This window comes from Cetorhinus maximus, chromosome 23 (assembly GCF_964194155.1).
Source record: "Cetorhinus maximus chromosome 23, sCetMax3.hap1.1, whole genome shotgun sequence".
NCBI lineage: Eukaryota > Metazoa > Chordata > Chondrichthyes > Lamniformes > Cetorhinidae > Cetorhinus > Cetorhinus maximus.
In genome coordinates, this window is record NC_135901.1 from 32,241,699 (window position 1) to 32,251,909 (window position 10,211).

Sequence of the window (10,211 nt, forward strand, 5' to 3'; positions counted from 1 at the left end):
AGTGGGTGTAGGGAGGCTGGAACGATGAGAAGTGAGGAGATAAAATGCCTTGTGATGCATGTCATCCGCTTGCATTAAAGGATGTCCTTGGCTGGTTAGTTGTTTTGGGTTGATTGTTAATAGGCCAGGTATATGGACTGAAACTTCGCCCCTGAATTCGGAAAGGGCAGGGGGACGAAGACATGTTCAGTGGTACTATCACGATGGATGAGGTGCAAAGTGCAGGGTGTCATCCGTTGAGGGTGGGGGCTGGTAGGATGGTAGGAGTTGCAGATAGCGCATGTGAAAGTGTGGAAAGGGTGAAGATTTGAAACAAATGTTATCACTTTTTCCAATTCTATGTGGGAGCAGCAAATGGAGCTGATAGAGTCATAACCACACTTGCAGGGGAGGCGAGAGGAAGGCCCTGAGTAGGACTGCAAAGGGGAACAATCTACATGGCCCTAGAGAAATGCAGAAATTGCTGGGGCAAATGCAGATGAGCATCATTATGTTGTTCTCTTTCATTTATTTGAGCGAAGTTAGTGGAGCTGAAGGAGCCATTGTTCAATTTGAGAACAAGTTCAAATAGGAGGAGGATGTTAAGATGTTTAAGGACCAGTTGGAAAGGCATTCAAAAAAGAAAGGGAGATCTCTCAGAACATCCTTGTGGGCGATGGAGTGGTAGACAGATTTGATGTCCGCATAGATAAAGTGAGGTTCAGGGCCAGCAAACCGAATGCTGCCTGATGTTGGGGCGGTATTAGGAGAGTCACAGGCGGATGTGGGAAGAGAATGAATTGGAAGTTTCAGAAATTCATGTCAGGACGGTGACGAAGACCTGGACACATCTAACGGGACACAAAGTAAAGGCCCTGTGCAAACTTAATCAAACCGTGGTCTTATAGGCCATGCAGCCATTGACTGGAGACTTCGTGAGCTTGTGCCTTAGAGTCTCAATGTCAAAGCAGAAAAGAGCGGATGTGGTCTAACTGAAGTAAGCATCGAACATTCTGGAACGACTCTGCAGGTCCAGCAGCACATGAATAACAGACACTGACAGGCCGGCTGAGATCATTCAGCATTTCATGTACATTTGGATGAAACACTATCTCAGTGAAGTCTCCCAGGCCGTTAAGAGATTGGTTGTGTTGAGCTGGACCTGTCCCCGTTGAAATCAATCGGGTTGAATCGGATCTTGTCAACTCTGAGTGTGTTTGCTGAATTGAAGCACATTGTGAAGACCCTGTCAACTCTGAATGTAACCATACTGAATGGGAGCTGACCACACCGAACTGAACCTTCCAGAAACCGACCTGCCCCGGGCTGGGATTGATAAGGTCCAGAGTGAACGGAAGCGCGTCAATCTGAACCTAAACACATGGATTATAATGTGGCTCAGCTGGGCTGATGGACTGAATTAACAGATGTTGAATAGGACATGGCGATATCAAATGTACTGTGTAAAACTGGACAAATTCACACTGATTGTAACTGTGATGTACTGGACCCATTTATTGTCAACTGGGCAGATGCACAATGGATATGATAATAATGACTGGGACAATCCTGCACTGATTGTAACCCTGAAGAAGCGAGACGTGCACTCCTAATGTAACCATATTTAACTGGAGCTGTCCAAAACAAACACACAGGTAGATGGGTCAAAGTGTGTTTACAATCTGAGAGAGAGTTGGGACTGCGTGGCCCCTAATCAGTAAACACACTGACTGAACAACGATCAGGAGCAAGAACTTGGTTTGTGTTTTCCTCGGACAATTTGCCTTTCTCAATGAGGTCTGAATGAGCAGTTGTGCCCTGTCCTGACACCAATATCCGGCTAATTATAGTTTTCATAAAGAACGATAACTGTGATAATTCTGTAGTCTGGGCGTTTCACATTTGGACGGTATCAGAACTCAACAAAAACATTGTTTCCCATCAAAACAAAGAAACATCAAGCGGACAGCAGCTGCACTGATTTGTTTGTTACAATAAGTGAAAATAATATAAACAAAAAACTATCTAATTGTTTCCCTGGAGCCTCACATCCTGTATAAATGTTGCACTTTTCAGTTTAATGCACAATGCGCTCAGACCTTCTGATAGAAATGCATGTACCACCGACAGACCTGCTGTTTGCCATTTATTATCCCGTCATTGCGGTAATCGGGGTTCCAGGTAACGTATTGTAGTTAGATATTATCGCGTGAATGGTGGGTTAGGTATATTATTTCTCTTATTTTATCAGTGGCGCATCTCCACGATTTGTATTCCCTTTCTACGGTTGAAAGTGACATATTGCCCCCTTAAACGGTATAATTTCTCCCATTTAACTGCAAAATGTCTGCGTTTTTTGCAGGATCACTTACTTCTTCACTTTAACTATGCTGATTCTCAATTTTAACGGTGACATTTCTTCCAGCAGTTCAAATAATTTCTCGGAATTAATGGTGAATATTCTCACCTTTACCAGTGTCATGCCTTCCACTTACCACCAGTGTTTAGTCGTTTATGTTGTCTCCCCTTCAATTGCATTCTGTCTGTTCATGACGTGTAGCATTATTTTGTTTTAAGTTTATATTTTCTCCCATTTACCGCCACAATCTCCCGTTGGAAATGCAGTTCTGCTCTTGGCAATACTGCGTTGGGAGGATTACAGCAAAAGTATTATGTTGTAAGTATTGGTTCTATTGTGGCATTGTCACAGTGACTGTGATGTACGCTCACCTGGGTTTCACAGCATGCTGTGTCATTAGCACGGTGAATGAACCTGAAGTATCACATGGTTAATCCTGTGTAAATGTAGACCTTTTGTGTTGCTGGTGCTATTGCTGTGTGTGAATTATGACTTTGTCATTCCAGGGTAAGTGTAGAACTATTATATTAACCTCGCTGTTACTGTGGATGAACTACCGCGATGCTATCACTTTGTATGCCTAGATATTTAGTGTTATTCACTATGACAGAGACGGATTGATTCACAAAAGTAATTCATTTTGTAAATAGCTTGAAACGTTCAGTAATTCGCCATTGAATTTAATGAAAGAGTTCACTGAAGAGTCATAAGAAGGCACTGCGTTTTTGACAAATATGTGAGGAATGCAGGGGTGGCCCTTTGGCGAATGATTGTTATTCGCCCCTAATTCACAAAGCACTGGGTTATCGCCCCCAGGGCTCGAACTCTCTTCCACCCTTTCCTCCACTCTTTTAGTTCTGTTCTGCATATTCATGGCGGCCCCGTCACCGGTGGCGCCCTTTGCATCTAATATTCAAAGATTACAGTTCAAATGTCCACTGCAGGGTAAAATTTGGTTATTTATCCCAACAATGCAGAGCAGCACTCTCTCCGATTGAGAGCTTAAAATGTGCCAGTTCAGCTAATTGTCACGTTAAGTGATCGGACTTACCACTCTGCCCTCATAAACATTTCCACCGAAAATTCACAGAAAGGCTAACTGCCCGTTCCCATTTCCATGATTGAAGGTATTTCTGATTAACTTTGAACTTATGATTACTTTGAACCATACAGAAAGATCTCTCTTTAGCAAAAGAAATAGTTTACAATGTGGGATCGTGTCTCACATGTTTAAATTTCACGCATAAACTTGCAGAAGCATTATTGTGTTGGGAGTCAGAGAATTAACTTTCGTGTTCTCATGCTGTCTCATGCAAACGCTCTCCCTCTCTTTCTCTCTCTTCTGACCTCTGTTACAGCTAACCTGGCAGTGATTGTGATACTGTCACGAAGATGTTGTGGTCTCTCCAAATGTATCACTTACTATGCGGTTTCCATGGCGGCGACTGATCTCCTGGCCATTATCACCAGCGTGATATTAAGTCGGATTGCTGGTATTTATTTACCAAACAGTTTCTTGTCAATCACGCCAATATGTAGTGTCCATTCTGCCTTAATCTCTGCGGCCATTGACAGTTCTGCCTGGTTAACAGTCGCTTTCACCTTTGACCGATTTGTGGCCATTTGTTGCCAGAAACTGAAAATAAAATACTGCACAGAGAAGACAGCGTCTTGGATGATAGCGATTTTATGCACACTGAGTTGTCTAAAAAGTATCTTCCAGTATTTTATATTTGAACCAATGTACGTAATTAATGATGTACCCTGGTTCTGTGTCATAAAATCCGCCTTTTATACATCACCTGCATGGAACATCTATGATTGGCTTCGTTCCATTTCACTGCCCTGTGCCCCTTTATTTCTGATTTTATTGTTCAATGCTCTGACCGTCAGACACATTCTCCCAGCTAATAGAGCCCGCAGGAGGCTCAAGGCCCATAACATGGTGGAGAATCAGAGAGACCCAGAGATGGAGAAGCGGAGAAAGTCCATTGTTTTACTCTTTGCCATCTCCGGCAGTTTCATCCTGCTATATTCGTTATTTTTTGCAACCATCCTCTATGTCCGAATTGCAAAAGTTCGTTATTTTGCAATTGCTGATATCAGTGAATCATCATTTATCCTGGAGGAAAGCGGATATATGCTTCAGTTTTTAAGTTCCTGTATAAATCCATTTATTTATGCTGGGACCCAGAGTAAATTCAGGGAGGAGTTCAAGAATGGAGTGAAATCTCCCCTGAGTTTATTTGTTAAATTGTTCAAATTTTGAAAGGGCGGGAGTGGAACATGAATTATGCATCAAAATGCAACATTTTCTCCACTTCTCTATGTCTCGTATGGCCTCCCTTCCAAGTTGCACTCGCTTTCAGACCCTTACCAGGTGTATGTATACAAAACTGTAAAAGGACCGATTCGGAATCCTGTAACAAGAGACTGGCGAATCTCAGGTTCAGATTGATCAAAGAGTCAAAGGGTCATCGCTAAGCTGGCAGATGTAACAGATCCAGGGAAAGGCTGGCAACGCTCCAAGAGGCAATGCGGACTCATGCACGATCTGTTATTTACCCTTCCTAAATTGTAAACGTAGCTGGCAAGGCCAGCACTCTTTGAGCATCCGAAATTGTGCTTCTCAAGCCAGAGTCCTGGGTGAAAACATAGCTTGGTGATACCTGCAGCTGCCATGCTGCCTTCCAGTCAGTGCAATAAAATGTCCTGTAATTTCATTTTTAGACTTGTTAAGTGTTTAAGATGTGTCTGATTTAAATATTGGTTAAAAATCCATTTGATTCTTAAATGAAGCAGCATTGACCTGAAGGCTGGCACAGGAGCCTTCCCTGGTAAAGTACAGGAGCATGTGTCTGGAGGCACATCTATTGTCCGTTTTGCCCTGATATTTTTGTAACTTAGGTAGATTGTGCAAGTTTTCAGAGAATTAAATAGGAAAATACTAAAAAATACCTGCTCCGTGTCTTGACTCTCGTGCTTTGCAAGATATTAATAAACTGTGTCATTTGAGAATTATGCTCGCACGCTGTCTGTTCATGGCTCTTGTACATCTGTCCTCATTTTAAGCAAATGAGCCACCAAACACTTGCAGCTGCATGGGAACCCAGAAATTGCTTAACCTCTGATCAGGCAATAAAACAAATAATAACAGTTACAGTCATTCAGCATCTGATGAATGTTCAAATTAACTTTTCTGTGGGTTTGATTTATGGCCTATTAAACCGAAAATCGTAAGGTATTCATGAGTTCATCTTTTCTTACCTGATGGATGGTTAACTGTCTCGGTCACTATTTCTCGGTACATAGTTGTTAAGTAATTATGAATCAGATTTGATTTTGGAAATGACTTAGGCGGCGCCAGTAAAGCCAGTACTGCCAGCTCATCTCTTATGAATTATGCCATCCTTCCTACTTCCTGACAATGCTGGAATTTTATCAAGTTTGGGAGCCTCCTCTTTTCCAAAAGCAGCCAAATTATCAGCAGAGTTTCTCTCAGCTTGTCCGTCTATCTTTCTGGCTAAATTAGATAGAATATACAGAGGTAGGTAGATATATGTCGATTTGTATGCATGTACGTAAATAATGTTGAATGCATATGTCTGTCTTTGTGTATGTGTGTGTCTGTGTGTTTGCCTGTGCAGCTCACATGTTCGAAATGTTTCTCTCTGGGTCCTGCTTCTCGCTTACAGAGGCTGTCTGTAGGTAACTGAGCGCTATTATGTCCCCGTCATCATATCATTGTTCGTATCTCTGTCAATAGCGTTAGAGCTTTAGAAACAATGCCCCCTCAGGCAGGGAATAATGTTGCTCATTGCAGTGTATGTTGTAACATTCGAAAAACTCATTGCCGTTCTCATTAATCCGTAGGAAATGAAAACAAATAACTGTGTTACCTTTATTAATCAGAGACGGTTACAGACCTGATTCTCAATGCCAGTCCGTGGTTAAGCGCAGGCTGAGGGATTTTTTTTTCTTTATTCTTCCCTGGGATATGGGAGTCGCTCTCAAGGCCAGCATGTGTTGCCCATCCCTAATTGCCTTGAAATGAGTGTGTTTGCCTGTGGGGCACAGATGTTGGTCTTTTTTTTCGAACTGGATCTCACATTCTTCCTTAGAGTCGCTGTGTGTGGGAAACTGAGAAATATTAAGTACCTGCCTACATAGGGTCATTAGTAATCTCTGTCTTTCACGTTAGAACTGAAGGTAAAGATCTGCCCTTGTAGGGAGTAGTTTATTCTTTGTTTCAAACTTTTGTTTAACTTCTTAAATCCCTCCTTGGATACGCAGAATGACAACCATATAAAAGCAAACAACAACTTTTAATCTTTCGTGCTCAGAGTCAGTGTAAAGGCCTTTTCCTTGCTGCCAGTCGAGTGCAGAGCGCTGGACAAGTGTAATTTTAACTGACCAAATTTTAAAAATTCAATCATTCAACCGGATGCACAGCAAGCTAAGAGGTAACTTGAAAAGAAATATTCCATGTTCATGTGTATTTAAGATGTTATTTCAACACCTTCTGTATCTGCCTTTTCCCTCTAACTCGATCATCACATCGCAACAGTGATGAAAGTTCGAAAGCAGTTAATTGGCTGGAATGATCTGTGCGACATCATGTGGTAGAGCAGGGTGCTGCACAAGTACAAGGCCTGTTTCCTGACAGGCACAATTGTAACAAATTAAATCATACAGAAATGAACAGTTTCAAAGTAGGTATAGAAATATTGTGACATTGGTCAGCGCAGCACAAGGGCCACCTTGGCAGAAAACCTTTCTTCATTGTTTCTCTGAAAGAAACACAGAAACAGTACTTAGAAATGTCCAGGTCTGCAGATTCAGGCTTCCATGTTGACATTCCTAAATAAATAAGATGGCGACTGATGAACAGTTTCATCTGTATGAGCGTCTGCTCACGGCTTACACATAACTCTCAGCATGATTTAAACTAAAAACTGATCTGGGTGCAACCAAGTTTCCCTCGATTCATAGCTTCACTACAGTACAGAATGAGGCCATTCAATACAGAGTGGAATACAATGCAGTCAGTCTCTTTCTCCCACTCTATCCCGTAGCACTGGATAGAATAGTCCCCTGAATTGCTCTTTGCCTGGTGCCCTCACAGTGCTGGTTGGGGTTATGGTTAGGGTTATGTTATTCTCCACCTCCGGTTGTCCATCACAATTATTCTTTTCGCATGCGCTATGTTTAAGTCTCTCACTAGCACATCCTTCTATCTGGTTTTAATCTTTTCTTTTCTCAGTATCACAGAATCACAGAATCTGAACCGCACAGGTGGATGCCATTCGACCCATCGTATCTGCACCATCGCTCCAAATAGGCATTGTGACCCAGTGCCATTGCCCCCCTTTTCCCCGTGCCCTTGTTAACATTTTTCTATTCAATTAATGATCTATTGCCCTCTTGATCACCTTGATTGAACCTGCCTCCACCACAATTCCAGGCAGTGCATTCCAGACCCGAACCTCTCGCTGTGTGAAAAAGTTGTCTTGATCTTGCATCCACATTTTCTTCTTCTGCATATCACTCTTAATCTGTGTCCTTTTATTCTCGACCCCTCGGCCAACGGGAACAATTTCTCCCCAACTGCGCCGTCCAGCCCCCTCATCATTTTGAAGATCTTCTTCTCTCCATGTTGAACAGTCCCAACCTCTCCAATCTATCCTCAAAGCTGAAGTGTCTCATCCCTGAAACCATCTCTTAAACCTCTCCTGCACTCTCTGAAAAGAGTTCACATCTTTCCGATAATGTAGCACCCAGAAATGTACACAATAATCCAGCTGAGGCCAAAAAATGTCTTATATAAAATCAGAATAACCTCTCTGCTCTTGTACCCAATGCCCCCATTAATAAAGCCCAGGTCAGCCGATGTTTTATTAACTGCTGCCTCTACCTGCCCTGCCAACTTCGATGATCTTTGCTCATATACACTCATGTCTTTCTGCTGCTGCACCCCCTTCAAAATTTCACCCCTTGTTTTATATTGTCTGTCAATCTTCTTCCTACCAAAATGTATCATCTTTCACTTCTCCGCATTCAACATCACCTGCCACCTATCTGCCCAATCCACTAACTTGTCTATGTTCTTTTGACTTTCTACATCATCCTCCTCGCAGTTTACAATGGTCAGAGGCTTCGTCTCGTTCGCGAAATTTGAAGTTGTCCCTTGCACACCAAGATCTACATCATTAATATATATCAGGAAAAGCAAGGGTCCCAATACTGACTCCTGGGATGCTCCACTACAAACCCCCCTCCCACACAAAAAATACAAACTGACCATTGCTCTCCGTTTCCTATTTGTCAGCCAATTTTGTATCCACATTGCTACTGTCCCTTTTATTCCATGAGAATTGCTTTTCTCACAAGTCTGTTGTCTGGCACTGTGTCAAATGCCCTTCGAAATTCCATGTGCACCACATCAACAGCAACACTCTCATTGACCTTTTCTGTTACCTCTTCAAAAAACTCCAGCAAGTTAGTTAAACACGATTTCCCCTTTAGAAATCGATGCTGGGTCTCCCTTATCAACCTATATTTGCCCATGTTACTATTAATTCTATACCTGAATAATTGTTTCTAGAATCTCGCCCACCACTGAAGTTAAACTGACTCGTCTGTAATTGATGGGATTATTGTTACAACCTTATTTGAACATGTTTGCAATTCTCCAGTCCTCTGGCACCTCCCCTGTGTCCAGAGAAACTGAAAGAGTATGGCCTGTGCCCCTGAAATTTCTACTCTCACTTCCTTAAATATCCTTGGATGCATCTCATCCGATCTAGGTGCCTTGTCAACTTTAAGTACCAACGATCTATTCAACACTTCCTCCTAATCAATTTTGAACCCTTCCATGACAGAGTTTCCTCCTCTGCTACCATGGCCTGGGTAGCATCTATCTCCTTGGTAAAGCCGGATGCAGAGTGTTCATTTAACACATCAGCCATGGCCCCTTCGTCCATGTGTAAATTCCCTTTTCGGTCCCTAATTGGCCCCTCTCCTTCTTTTTCCACCCTTTCTCCTTCTTCCTGATAACCCAGCCTCCATCACTTTGTTCACCCCGTGTCCTCACTCACTTTGCCACAGAGGTGAAAACAAAGTCTTCTCGGCATTTTCTTCGATGTTTCCACAATCGTCACTGAACCACTTATGCACCGGCTCCTAATATTTTCCTTTTTCACCACAACACACATGTATCTGAGCATTAGTCTTATTTCGAAACCACCCCCCACCCCCTTCTTTAAGTTGCCCATGTTTGTGAACCACATAACAAAGCCAGTACCAAAACCACCTGATAGAATCTGCATGTCTTCCCCAAATGCCCATTCACTTTCAATTTGAAATCATTGAAGGTCTCGGCCACCACCATCCTCGTGGGCAGGGAGGCGCCTTTGTCTGATTACCAGGGTGACAGGTTTTTCTACGTCATTCACGCCCCCAAAGCACCCTCCACAATTCCGAACAAAGCCTGATGGCCAGTTTACTGGAAGGACATTTTTATTCAAGTCACATTTGGTGCTGAAGTGCTGTAGGCGATTGGCTGAAGGAATCGTTGGCCTTTGCCCACGCAGTTTAGAATCCTGCTGATGTGGCCTTTCTCATTTCCGAATATAACTGGGTGAACGTAGACCTTATTACCAGTCAACGATTACTAATTCCCTCGCCTTTCAACCGCTCCGGGATGTCTTCTATTTTTATTTCTATTTGCCTGATGGCATCCATGTAATTTACATTTCTAAGTGGAACAAACATCAGCCAATTTCGTGACAATCTTTCTTGCTAGCTCTCTGTCTCCGTCAATCTCGGTGGTTCTATTTGTTTGATTCACACAATGTGTGTCAATATGTTCCAG